The 14,419-nt window shown below is 35.4% G+C and overlaps 1 pseudogene; it reads left to right on the top strand.

Annotated features, from left to right (window-relative positions):
• The first annotated feature begins 3,809 nt into the window (after nt 1–3,809).
• On the top strand, nt 3,810–4,136 carry LOC140614462 (transmembrane protein 14C pseudogene; annotated as a pseudogene).
• The last annotated feature ends 10,283 nt before the right edge of the window (nt 4,137–14,419 follow it).

Raw genomic sequence — 14,419 nt, 5'->3', positions numbered from 1 at the left:
GTCATATGTGTGACACCTATAAAGGAAATATGGCAATCCTTATTTTGTAAATGAAGACAGAGACTTGGAGAGGTAAAAACATTTTCTATTTTAAAAGGAAGAGAATTCTGTAATTCTGGATTGAAGATGAGTTATTAACAGAAAACAAGTATCCAGTAAGCTATATCTTAGGTATCTGAAGAAAATAAAAAAGAATGGTGAGAAGAAAATAAATGGTTATTATCTGGCCAGATATTCTCAGTAGAAGATGGTATCAAAGGGATCTGGGATAGGTTCACCTCATACTTTATTGCCTATAAAACTTGGACTTGGGATGTTCAAGAATGTCACTGGGAGACACCCCTCCCTAGACTTACCCAGAAGTCTCAAGATTTGTAGTACCTGGAGAAATAGGGATCGGTGAGACTGCAGATGACTCAAGGCACTTCTATTATGTCAATGAAAACAGTTCGCAACTCACAGCAGCAGAGGATACAATTCTGTTTTTCCTCTGTCATTCCTGCTTCCTACTTCCTTACTTCACATGCAGGCATTGGTGACTCCTCATCTGGTACTGATTAGTTAAGAGGAGGAGGATGCAGTAAAGCTAGAGAAAGAAAGAAGTTTTGATTTTCAAAAGTCTTGTTTTAATTTGAGATAAAAGATTAAGAGGTTAGTCAGATTCAGTTGTTCTTACTATTAAAGGGGAGATAAAAATTTCATGAAATGGGACAATGGCAAAGAACAAGTGGAGAATACACAAGGACATTGGATAAAGATGGACCCCAGCAAAGGGACCCTGGATCCTTCACCATGCTTTCTCCATGCTTCACCCCCTTTGTGTTTAATTCCTGAGGACAAAGTTGAATACTAGGGAAAGTGAAGATTTGAATATAAGCAGGAACCATGCAAGTTTTCACAAGTTGTACTTAGGATGAAGACAAGGCTTAAGTTTCCCTGTGAAGGAGCAGAAGTATCTATGATCAGACAACAAATCAGAAGATATTTTACCTTGAGGTCAGTCTTTTGTCATGCATTCCATAAAGAGGGGTCGTGTGCTGACTTTGGCAGAGGATGGGTCAAGGTTCAGATATGTGGGAGAAGGTGAGAAAATTAGCCAGTTTAGTTAGTACGTATTTTGTTCATCACCGATCAATGAGGACGAAACAGTTAAGCTAATCATTTCTGAGGCAGAGAATGGGAATTTTGGAGGTCTGCGTTGCCCTGTCACAGGTAGATAAAGAGGAATCTGTATGTCTTATTTAAGTCATGCATGATATGGGGTTCTTTGCAATAAGTAGTTTTCTAGAACATAAGAGTGGGGGGATTTCTTTTTTTTTATTTTTTAACTTTGCTGTTTTCTAGGATCACAGGGCCTAAGTAAAGTTTAATGTTTTAAATGGATGCCAGTAAACCAGGAAAATGGTCCAGAATGATCAACCTAAGACATGTACGTGGACTCTAAAAAAGAAAAAAGAGCCACCAAACAGCAGCAACAACCAGGAACAAAACAAAAATTCCTACAAGAACAAAATACTAGCCTCATTTATCTCCTGATCAGCGTTTCTATACAAGAAGCCTGGAAAGCAACAAGATACTAAGTAGTAGGCCAAAGATAGTTTAACCAACCACATTTTATTTAATATCTACTCTACAAACAGTTTTGACCATGCAAGAGCTCAGAGAATATTGTGCCATTGAATCCTTCTAGTAGGAATTATTAGACAATGAATTTTGACCAACTAAGTAATTAGGTAAACAGTGGCAAAAGGACTGGGAATAAATATTAAATGTATTTGCCTGTAGAAACAAAATATGGAGATTGAGATGTCAGAGTGAAATATAGATATTACATGTCTTTACTATGTAGAAATGATATAACTAAAGTTGGATAGGCAAGAGAGAAAGGAAGTCAGAAATTAGATAAATTTATTCTCACTTAATTTATTAAAAATAAATACTGTCAGTAACTAAAGTCAGGTGAGAGAGATGAGGGGAGAGACAGAAAAGGAAGAAGAAATATCTTAATTTTTAACCATTAGTTATAGTAGGGAACTTAGAGATGTATTTTTAAAAAGTACATGATTAAGGATCTAATATAAAATTATTATTATAAAGATAACAACTAAAGGAAAAAAAAACCACATAACTTGAATAGCAGATAAACAACACACACAAAAAAAACCCAAATAAAATGGAATTTATAATGAAAGAAATTCTTTAAAATGACACTGAAAATGCAATACAATAATATGATGGAAAAAAGATGAAACATAACTTTTATATCAATAAGTCACCTTTTAAAAGGCTTATCTTTGTCTAACTTTTTAATTTTTTTAAAGGCTTAACTTAATTTTTTAAGAATTATTTTATTAGCTTATCTTAGTGAGACAGAGAGAGAGAGCAAGTATGCGTAAGTAGGAGGAGGGTAAGAAGGAGAGGATCTCAAGCAGACTCTGAGCTGAGTGCATAGCCTAACATGGAGCTTGATCTCAGGATCCTGAGATCAGGACCTGAGGTGAAATCAAGTGTCTGACACTTAACAGACTGAACCACCCAAGTGCCCCTGAATTTAGTTTTTAAAGGAAATGAATCTCCAGAATGAATCATACAACCTGATTCTATGGCACAGACTCATCTAAAGCAAGGCACTTCAGTAAGGCTGAAAATAGAAGAATTAAAAAGGGCAGAGCAGAAAATACACATAAAAATAGACCAGGGACTCCAGTAAAATAATATTAAGAAAGATACTAATACTGCAGAAGTATGTGACTTGGGATCCCTGGGTGGCGCAGCGGTTTGGCGCCTGCCTTTGGCCCAGGGCGCGATCCTGGAGACTCGGGATCGAATCCCACGTCGGGCTCCCGGTGCATGGAGCCTGCTTCTCCCTCTGCCTGTGTCTCTGCCTCTCTCTCTCTATCATAAATTTAAAAAAAAATAAAAAATTAAAAAAAAAAGAAGTATGTGACTTAAAACATACATACTATAGTTACGAATATCTGTGCACCAAACATTCAAAAAGCATAAATTGTAGGTGATAAAAGCAGAAACAGACATAAAAACACTAGTGGGAGACATGAAATCACCTCTCTTGGTCCATGCCTGATCAAGTGGATGAAAATACTTAATTATATTGCATACTGAAATAACATAATTAATAACGTAAGCTAATTGATAAAGTAATTCTGTACTTTATTAATTTTAAATAAACCTTGGAATATTTAGAAAAATGGGCCATGTATGGGAGCCACCAGAAAATCCTTAATCTGGGATCCCTGGGTGGCGCAGCGGTTTGGTGCCTGCCTTCGGCCCAGGGCGCGATCCTGGAGACTCGGGATCGAATCCCACGTCGGGCTCCCGGTGCATGGAGCCTGCTTCTGCCTCTCTCTCTCTCTCTCTGTGTGATGACTATCATAAATAAATAAAATTAAAAAAAAAAAAAAAAGAAAATCCTTAATCTATTCTGAACTAAAAATAAATAGGAACCTTAGGTATAACCTTCTCTAATCACCATACAATGAAACTAGACAGCCCAAAGGCCCTTTAACTTGGACTTTGTAATAATATTTTCCTAAAATCTAAATTGAAGAAGAAATAAAAAATGAAATTGCATTGTATGTAGAAAAAAATGTAATAAAAACACTTTAGAATCTATGGGATGTAGTTAAAACGGGGTTTATGGAAAATTCATCATCTTAAAACACTTAACCTCAGTAAAAAAAATGGAGTCATGGGGCTTGTGCACCCTTGTCGACTCATGCAGGCCTAGGGGAAAGTGGTTCAGTGCAGGCCTGGTGTATCCTCCTGTCCAGCCAGAGTGAGAGGGAACCATGCAGAAGGACTCTGGCCCACTAGTGCCTTCACATTGGATCGGCTTTGGCTATGCAGCACTGATTGCTTCTGGTGGGATCACTGGCTATGCAAAGGCAGGTAGTGTCCTGTCACTGGCTGCTAGGCTTCTTCCCTGTGCTTTAGCAAGCCTGGGTGCTTTTCAGCTGTCTCAGGATCTGAGGAACAATTGGGTTTTCCTAGCTACATCTGGAGCCTTAGCTGGCATTATAGGAATGAGATTCTATGACTCTGGAAAATTTGCTGGTGCCAGTTTGTCGATGGTTGCCAAACTTGGAATTACTGTGTTGAACATGTCCCATCAGTAGTAGTCATGTCCAGCCTGGACTCATGAAGAATTTAAAACTTCCAGTATTTTAAGTGTAATGAGAGAAATTAGGTGCAGCATTTTCAAGTATTTTGACATTTTACTTACAAAACAAAACAGAACAAAATGACATTGAACTTTCTAGGAGAAAAAAAATCAGTCATTATCATTACAACCCTAAAGAGGTTGCTGGTATATAATCCAAGAGCTTATTGTTATATTCTCATATAGTTTGATTCTTGTATGTTAAAGTTATCTCTTCTTTCTGTATCTATAGGTAAAGTCTCAAGGGGTAAAATGTTAGGTATTTTCATTAACAATGTTAGGTATTAACATAAAGCCCCATGCCCTGCTCATAATGGTGTGAAAAAAATCTTTTATGAGATTTAGAATTTCTGTTCTTTGGCTCATCCTAGAGCATAGGCCTACTTTGAAATTATGTCAAATGAAGTATCAATGAAAATAAAGTTTGCCATAAATTTAAAAAATGGAGTCATGAATAGATATCCAATTCAAAATTTAGAGGAGAGAAAATGAAATTAACCTGAGGTAAGTAGAGGAAGTTTGATAGATTGAATACGTCTCATTTTTTCAGTTCTCTCTGTATATGTCCCCTGCCTCTTGCCCTTGTGCTCCATCATGTGGATTTCTTTGGCAGATGGGATGCCAGTAGATGGGATGCAACAGAGGCTTGCAGTGCACATGTGCAGCAGTGTAAACTCTTGTGTATCTGCATTTGCCCTGAGAATAACATCCATCAGCTAGCCTGCTGGTTCTGGAGGAGAGACACATAAAGGAATGCTGCAGAAGCATCAGCTGGCCTGGAGGAGGATGAGAGACACATAGAGGAGAGCTGCACAAGCTATCGAGTGCATGACACAGAGCTGCTTCGCCCACCACGACCTGGAGAGAAACTGTCCCAGGCAACACTGAAGTTCAAAAATGACAGTGCCATGAAGATTTTGTGGTTGTTTGCTATGTGACATTACTAGGACAACACGAATGAATCAATTAGAAAATAGAATAATGGTGAATTAATTAGAAAATAGAATAATGGTGAATTTTATTTTTAAGCTTTTGTTTTAAAAATGTCTTTAGCTTTTATTTATAAGCTTCTATTTTTAAAAAGCTAATAAATTGTTAATTTCATGCAGAGAAAGAGAGGAGAGAGAGAGAGAACCTCAATAGCAAAAGAACTATTAAAAGAGAGGAGAGAAATTTTGAGAAACAGGAAATTTAAAGCTCAATAAAATAATTTTGCTGTGATATCTGAATATATTTGTTTATTTTTAGTTTTATTTATTTATTTATTCACGATAGAGAGAGAGACAGAGACACAGGAGGAGGGAGAAGCAGGCTCCATGCCGGGAGCCAGACGTGGGACTCAATCCCTGGACTCCAGGATCACGCCCTGGGCCAAAGGCAGGCGCCAAACCGCTGAGCCACCCAGGGATCCCTCTATCTGAATATATTTGAAAATCTATATGAAATATTTTATTTTCAGGAATACAAAATATTCCCAAACTTAGAAAATTTAAACTGTTTCCATAGAAAAGAGCCATTTCCAAAAAACACCAGGCCCAGATAGACTCATAAAAGAAGTCTACTAAACCTTAATGAGTATGATAAGTTAATAATATTTAAACTTTTTCAGAGCATTAGAAAAAGAACTGAATTATTTTTGTAATGAATACAGATATCAAAATCTAACAAATATTGCACAAAAAAGAATACTAAAGCACAATATCTCTTATGCACATCAGTGGAAACATTCTCAATAAAACATTAGCTAATGGAATCTAGCAACAATTAAAATGTACCAGAAACAACTAGGTTCAATTGAGGAAATGCAAGGATGGTTTCATATTAGGGCCTCTATTAATATCCTTCATCATATTGATACATTTAAGGAGGAAAAAATAATATGATCATAACACGGCTCTGAAAAGGCATTTGATAAAGGTCAACATTGATTTTGGATTGAAAAACAATGAACAACTAGATATAAGTTACCTTAACCTGATAATCTCACATCTTTATATCTGCCTATTTTTCCTGTATCTTTCTCAGCCCCCAAACCACATGTTACTTACTATAGAAATAAATTGCTGTGATTGTGAGAGAGGAAGGGATAGAATCAGTCCCCTAAGCTTTGTCATATTGTGTGGTTTAGGGGTCAAATCTGGTGCCCCACTGGCCGAATTTAGCACACAGATATGTTTTTTTTTCTGGCCAGCACAATATTGTTTTAAGATGAAAATCTTAGTGTCTGTGTGATCCTGTACTTTCCCATTAGCTGTGGTCATCTACCATCTATTATTTTATACCAGATGCTGAGAAGCATCTGAGTTATAATCTCTGATGGAGAGTTGCCCGTGGCCATGTGTTTTCATCATTGGCTGTAGAAACCATTGCCTTCTCCAGATCCATCTTTAAGAGCCTTTTCACCAGAGGAGAGCTATTAGCTTCAAAACTCAAAGTTTTAGATGATCCTCTAACCATGGTGAGAGATAATCCTTTTGAAGCCACTTTCTCAGGAGTAGGGGACCTAGACAGGGTGCGAAGGAGCATGTGTGGTTGTGCCACCTGTAACATATTTGACCTGTTTGTGAAAAGCTTTTCAGAAGAGAACCAAATGTTCCCCTTAACATTTACTTAAAAAATTAGAAAATGCGTTAGTAACAGCCTTATCTCCCAGATTTGCACAGGAAAGGACAACATGACCTTTTAAATATTCTTTTTTAGTTAATTCTTAGGATCAAGATTGAGGAAAGAAATTGCGAATAAATATTGTAAAAAAAAATATGACTGTTAAACAGCCAAACCTGGAAGAGTGAGCCCCACAAAAGGGAAAGTAATTGATAGATGAATAATACAATGTGTAAAGATGTATTAGTGTTTTCATTATTTTGTACTATTTCTATTCAGTTGGAGCTGATTTCCATAGTAATATAGTTAGCTAAAAATCTGCCTTTGTATATAAGGTCTCCACAGAAAAAGCAAATATGAAAATGGCAATTTTTAAAACAATATTCTGTTTTTTGTTTAATAAAACTAATGTTTCCAAATCTGCTTTTATTAAAACACAATAAATACCATCAATTTTTGACATGAAATCTCATTATATACTGTAAATATTTATCACTTTCTAGGGGGAAGATTATGCAGTAGATGACTTCTCATTGATTCACTCATAAAGCTGAGTTAGAAGTGAAGCTTCTTTTTATTTTCATAAAAATAAAAGGAACTCAGAATTTGACATCCATTCCATTTGGACCAGCTAATCAGACAAAGCACAGATGGTGCACTTTTCAAGAGCATTTCTTTTAGCATTAGAAAAATTATAAAAGTAATGTTAATATAAAAACCTTCAAGGTAAAATAGAAAACAGACAATGCTATTGCAGAGATCACTTCCTCTCCTTTCTGGGATTTATTCTCTTACTAAATCTAAAGTTTTGGCATCAAATACCATATTTAAAGATGGGTAGAATAGTATAATTTATATCGTTTTATGTTTATAGATCTGAAAAAGAAAATCGTTATACAATAGCTTAAAGTGGAATACAAGGCAATGTATGGTCTTGATGTCAAGAAGACTAGGGCTCCTTGGGGGAACAGTGTAGCTCAGTCATTGGTCAAATTTCTACAAACTTACAGGTTCTCGGTCATTGATCATTGATGTCAACAAAGCTGTAGATTTGTGAGCTCTGACCTAGCTTTTGAGGGTCTGGTGGAAGCCGCCTATGTATATACATCTAGAAAATTTTGTATATACATTCAAGTGGGTCACAAACCTTCTGAGAAGTCTCACTAAGGATCCGTGGATCACTGGTTAAGGGCCCCTGAAATAAATACCCCAAACATTTTAATCCATTTATTATTTGCTCTCGTACATTCCCTTTCTCTTTTCTAGAAATGTATGAATCATTGCCCACCTGCAAGTATTCTGAATCTAAGGTTGATTCCATCATTAAGAGTCTTTTACATATAATCCTACATTTTAGCTCCTAGTTGTAAATTTGTATTTTCAATCCCATGCCTTGGGACAAAAGAGAATAGAGTTAGACTTTATTCATTTTATCTCTTCTTCCTTCTGGGCTAATGATGATGGAGGAGGAAAGGAAGGTGAGATTCTATCATCTTTACTGAATAAAAAAAAAAAATCAACTCATGAAAGACCTGGCATGTTAATTTTTGGATATTTGCTTTTAACCACTAAGTTATCCCTTTCTCTCCCCCTCATACAGTGACACATAATGGTTTGGTGTTTTTTCTATTGTACCTAAATTTTTTTTTATTGAATAACACATGATGAAACTATCAAAAAAAAGTTAGCCCTAGAATATTGTATTTTATTTTGACCATTAAATGCTTAATTCATGTTTTTAAAAAGTATAATCACTTAGTAGAGAAAACTTAACATCTCAGAGTTCTCAAAGTGATTTTGATTTTTATGAACACTTTTGAAGATCAGAATTCTTTTTGTGGATGCAACTTGGTGGTGCAACTACTCATGTGCAGTTAAATAATTTTTCCTTTAAAGATAGTGGCTTTTCAATACTCGGTTGATGTATTTTTTAAAGGGACTAACTATCCACTTTATGAAAGCTATTATTTAATTATTCTGGACAAAAAGAAATAATATCAAGCATAACATCCCAGACTCAGCCAAAGCCAATTTCAAATACTGGCCTTCTCTATTCTTGGCTATCATGATTATAATGTTACAGTCAGACTCCAGGACTAAAAATAATGAAATGTGTTGGTCTTGAACTTAATGCCTAGAATATCATTCTTAAAAGAGAGTCTCCTTGAATGTGTTCTGGGGAAACTGGGTTAAGATAACAAACTAAGAGTAGGTAGCTAACTTTCCTCCAGTTCATCATTTCTAAAAATAATAAATATATTTTTTAAAGGATTAAATAATTATTGTGTTAAAATTTTTAAAGAAGTCATCAGTGAAGCAGAAATATTAAGAAATTCCTGAATAAATGGAAAGAAGATAGAGTTGGATACATGGCAGTAATTGAACTTGAGATATTCAGAAGCTTGGGCAGTTGCTTTATAGAAGTTCAAAGCTAAGAATCAAAGATTCTGTAGGTAGAGGGGGCACAAGGAAATGGTGAAGGTGATAAATTGGGAAAATATATTCTGAACATGTGGGTAGCTTACATCTTCCCTTCTGACCTGACTTAGTAGCACAAGATAAAATAGCAAATGACTGGGAGAAGCTGATGAATATCCAGGTATATGGCAACTTTTAGGAGGGCCTTAGAATCTTCCACAATTAGAACAGCAATTCCAGGCACTCTAGCTAGGAGTATATGCCAACCCCCATCCTAATATCACTGCTGGATTGATATTTATGAATCAGAGTAATTGAACAAGATAATTTTCCCCAAAAGACTTTTAAGATGACATCTATATGCATACATACATATATACATATATATTTTAGAAAAGTCATATTTTTTCATGGAATAGAAATCCAAAAATTTGAGAGCAATCTTACCTAAATTTTGAAATTCTAATAGAAGAGAAAAGAAGGAATGTAGAAGAGGAAATTATTAAGAAAAACAAAGAAAGTAATTATGAAGAAAGAAAGAAATGATTTTTCAGCTTTTGAGATACTCTTCATATTGAGCAAAATACATGCAGTAATTTTACTTTATGGATAAAATTTTAGAAACATTGAGGATAATGAGAAAATTTAAACTTTCCAGAAAGATGAAAACAGGTTTTCTTCAAAGAAATGAAAATCTAATTGGCATCATACCTCTCATCAAAAACAATCTATATTAGAAAACACTGGAGCAAAATGTTGACTAATGCTATTTTCATCTAAAAACCCTGAGATGCACATACTTAAAAGTGAGTGATATGGAAAGATCATGTAACAATATGCTAAAACGGTTTTAGATAAATCACTAAGACTTCAGATATTACATTCCAAGGTGAGGTTCTAGGTCAGAATGTAATTTTCTTTTCTTTTCTTTTTTAAAAATTTTATTTATTTACTCATGAGAGACACAGAGAGAGAGAGAGGCAGAGACACAGGCAGAGGGAGAAGCAGGCTCCATGCAGGGAGCCCGACGTGGGACTCGATCCCAGGTCTCCAGGATCAGGCCCTAGGCTGAAGGCGGCGCCAAACCACTGAGCCACTGGGGCTGGCACAGAATGTAATTTTCAAAGAGGTGACCAAAATCCAGCTACATGTCCCTTATACTCATTGCCCATAAGAAACATATAAAAGGGTTGGATTTAGAGATGAAGTAAGTAGAAGATTTTTGGAGAATCCCACCCTATAAAAGTAAAAGAAAGTCTTCCACAAAGAACTTGAAGAACTTACTAGGTGAGCCTCTGAGAATTTAGGGGACAGAGTGTGTCTGATTCTATTCTAAGAAATCTAAAAGACGACATGAGGTTTGAAGATGGAGTAAAAGAGAAGGCTTTGTATGGCCTGTATCAGAGAAAAGGATGCAGACGTGTGTTTTGTGGGCCCAACTGTGAGCCACATAAAAGAGAGCTGGCGTGGAGTCATCTTAGGTCCTATCTACCTTAGGTCCCTGGAGGCATGACAGACCATATACAGAGAAACCACAGACATTACTGAATGCCCATAGATCTGAGGAAGGGGAAGTAAGCAGCTAGAATAGAGATGGATCTGCCCACATAAAAGAAAGTGTACTTGAGATTCTCAACCCTGTTTTAGAAGAGAAAGAAGCAGATTCAACCCTGCTTTAGAAGAGAAAGAAGCAGAGTTCTACTGGTAGATCACTATAACAGTATTAGTTAAGCCAAAAATTTCCTGCTCCCTTGCCTCTGTTCTCTCTTCTTCAAGTCAAAGATCATCAATAGCAAGGCAGAGGAGTATAAGTAGAAGGTCTAGCAAGAGAAAAAGTAAAGAAAGCCCACCCCTCTGATGATTGGCTTCCTACTAACCCAAGGATTGAGCTGGATGAGAAGTAACTTAAGGAGTTTAAAAGTTGTCTCCTACACAAGGATGAACATTTAAGTTATTAAACTCAGCCTGTATTTGAGACTAGAAGTGCCAAAGATTTTACTACCGCAGAAAAATAAAAAACTATATGACGTATCTAATCTTTGTCTGAAAGCAGAGGACACCCTAAAACAGATTTGGAGGCAGAGAAAGAAAAAGTAGTTGTTTTGTAATTACATCTCCAGAGCTGTGTTTGTTTTTGGTATTGCTATTACAATTTTAAAAAGGGACAGGAAAAAGATATATTTCACAACTACTAAAAGTAGGTTTATGCTGATTTTAATACTAGAGAAAATAGAATTTAAGGTGGAAGTATTAAGTGAGATAAAATCATATTGGTAAAAGTAGAATTCATCAGGAAAATATGAGTTACAAACCTCAAGGCACCCTGCAGTATAACTTTGATACATATTAAACTGAAACTAATAGAAATTCAAGAAGTAATTGAAATAGATGTATAGGATTTTATACATGCAAAATAATTTATATTCCATTCAAAATTCAATGAAATCTTCACCAACATTAACCCTCAACTGGGCCTTAAAATATACTTCAACAAGTTTCTCAATTTAAAAATCAAGTAAGCCATGTTTTCTGGAAACAAAAATACAATTATGCTTATTCTAAATAACTATGATTATAGAGGAAATCCAACAGGAAATTACAAATATTTAGAAATAAATAATGTGAGCAATGTGTGTGTGTGTGTGTATTCACATGTGTGTGTTCACATTTGTGTGTAGCTATACCCTGTAAAGTGGTACCCAGATGAAAATTTCTAATATTAAATATATTTGTTAGGAATCCACAAAGAAATGAATTGTGCATACACTTAAAGAAAATAGAAAAAATAGCATTTAAAATATACAGAAATGTAAAGGGAAGAAATTAAGAGAGAAAAGGGAAAATTAACCATATAACAGCCAAAAGTCTAACCCAGATCATTAAGCCAAAATCTAATTCTTGGAGAGGACCAATAAATACAAAGTCTTTGCTAAGTTGATCAAAGAAATAAGAATAAATTTCAGAGTTTGACAAATGCATATAGTTTCACTCATCTACCGTTACCATATCGTACAGAATAGAATCCTCATCCTAAAAATTTCGTCTTCTACTTATTTATGCCTTCATCCTCCAGAAACCCTGGCAACCAACGATCCAACATTATAATATCAGTTAGACAATTCTCAGTATCCTACAAATCTTCTGTGCTCTACCTTTTCATCTCTCCCCACCTCAATTTCTCACGAACAGTAATCTTTTTATTGTATCCATAGTTTTGCCTTTTCCAGAATGTCACATAATTGGAATGATACAGTGTGTAGTCTTTGCATGCTTTTTTCACTTGGCAATATGCATTTAAGTTCCCTCCATATCTTTTGGTGGCTTGAGAGCTTATTTCTTTATATGCTGAATACTGTTCCATTGCATAGGTATACCACAGTTTGTTTATCCAGTCGTTTATCAAAGGACTTGGTTGTTTTGGTTTTGGCAATTATGCATAAAACTGCCATAGACATTTGTATATGGATTTTGTGCAAACATGCTTTCAACCCATTTGGATAAATGCCTGAGAGTACAATTGCTGGATTGTATGGTAAGCCTCTGTTTACCTTTGTAAGAAAATGCTGAACTTTCTTGCAAAGTGGCTGTGTCATTTTGCATTCCCATGAGAGTTCATGTTGCTCCCATATCCTTGCTGCCATTTGTTGTTGTGGTTAGTGTTTGGATTTTAGCCATTCTACAAGCTGTGTAATAGTATCACATTGTTGTTTTAATTTGCAATTCCTTATGACATGATATTGAGCATCTTTTTCAATTGGCTTCTTAGAATCTGTATATCTTTTTTTGATGAAGCGTCTATTCAGATCTTCTGCCCATGTATTAATTGGGTTGTTTTGTTATTGTTGAGATTTAAGAGTTCTTTGTAGATTTTAGATTCAAGTTCTTCATAGGATGTAGGTTTTACAAGTTTTTTTTCCCCAGTCTGTGGCTTGTCTTTCTGTTCTCTTAACAGTGTCTTTCACAGAGCAGAACATTTTCACTTAAATTAAATTTGACATCAACTTTTTTTTCTCATGGATTTTTTTTGGGTTATATCTAAGAATTCACCTTCAAACCCAATGTAGGTTTTCTCCTGTATTAACTTGTAGAAGTTTCACAATTTTTTTATTTTATGTTTAGGTCTATGATTAATTTTGAGTTCATTTTTGTAAAGGCATAATGTCTGTGTCATTTTTTTTCCATGTGGATATCCATTTGTTCCAGTGCTATTTGTTAAAAAGATTATCCTTTTCCATTTGAATTGCTTTTATTCCTTGTCAAAGATCATTGGCCATATTTGTGTGGGTCTATTTCTGGGCTTTCTATTCTGTTCCATTGATCTGTTTGTCTATTATTTTGCCAATACCACACTGTCTTAATTACTGTGGCTTTAGAGTAAGTCTTGAAGTCAGATAGTATAAGTCTGTTAACTTTGTTCTTCAATATTGTGTTGGTTATTCTGTGTCTTTTACCTTTTAATAAAAACTGTAGAATCATTTTATCAATATTCACAAAATAATTTGCTGGGATTTTGTTTGACATTGCCCTGAATCTTTAGATCATATTGGGAAGAACCAATACATTAACAATATTGAGTTTTTCTTTGTTTGCTTGATCTGTCAATTGCTGATACAGGAGCTTTGAAATCTCCAACCATAATAGTGGATTTGTCTATTTCTCCTTAAAATTCTATCAGTTTTTGCCTCATATGTTTTGATGCTCTATTGTTAGGTGTATACACATTAAAGATTGTTAAGTCGTAGAGAATTGACCCCTTTATCACATGTATGATTCTCTTTACCCTTGAAAAATACCCTTGCTTCTGAAGTCTGCTTCATCTGCCATTAATATAAGCAATTCAGCTTCCTTTGAATAATATTATTTAATTAATATTAACATGACTTATCTTTTTTTCATCCTTTACTTTTTTTATATAGCACCATGTCCAACCCTTTGGGGGAAGGAAGGTTATATAATCACTTTTGCAGACACCTCAAAGGTTGCCTGCCACTTTGGTATAGAAAGGATATGGTCCAATTTCTTGCTAGCTTAAGATACTGAAAGGCACATAATGTTGGTAGATCAACCTCCCTGGGCTGGGGTAGGGCAGAAGGTAGACAGGGAGGTGGTCTGGGATCTGGGACAGGAGGACAGAGCATAAGTGTGGGCTTAAGTTTTTGTCAACAGAATTAGTTGGTCTTAGGCAGGTGCTGGAGTGGAAGAGGGCAGGCTGAAGGC

Source organism: Canis lupus, chromosome 22 (assembly GCF_048164855.1).
Source record: "Canis lupus baileyi chromosome 22, mCanLup2.hap1, whole genome shotgun sequence".
NCBI classification, from domain to species: Eukaryota; Metazoa; Chordata; class Mammalia; order Carnivora; family Canidae; genus Canis; species Canis lupus.
Note: the sequence above shows the minus strand (reverse complement) of the source record. Positions and strands in the feature narration are given on the sequence as shown.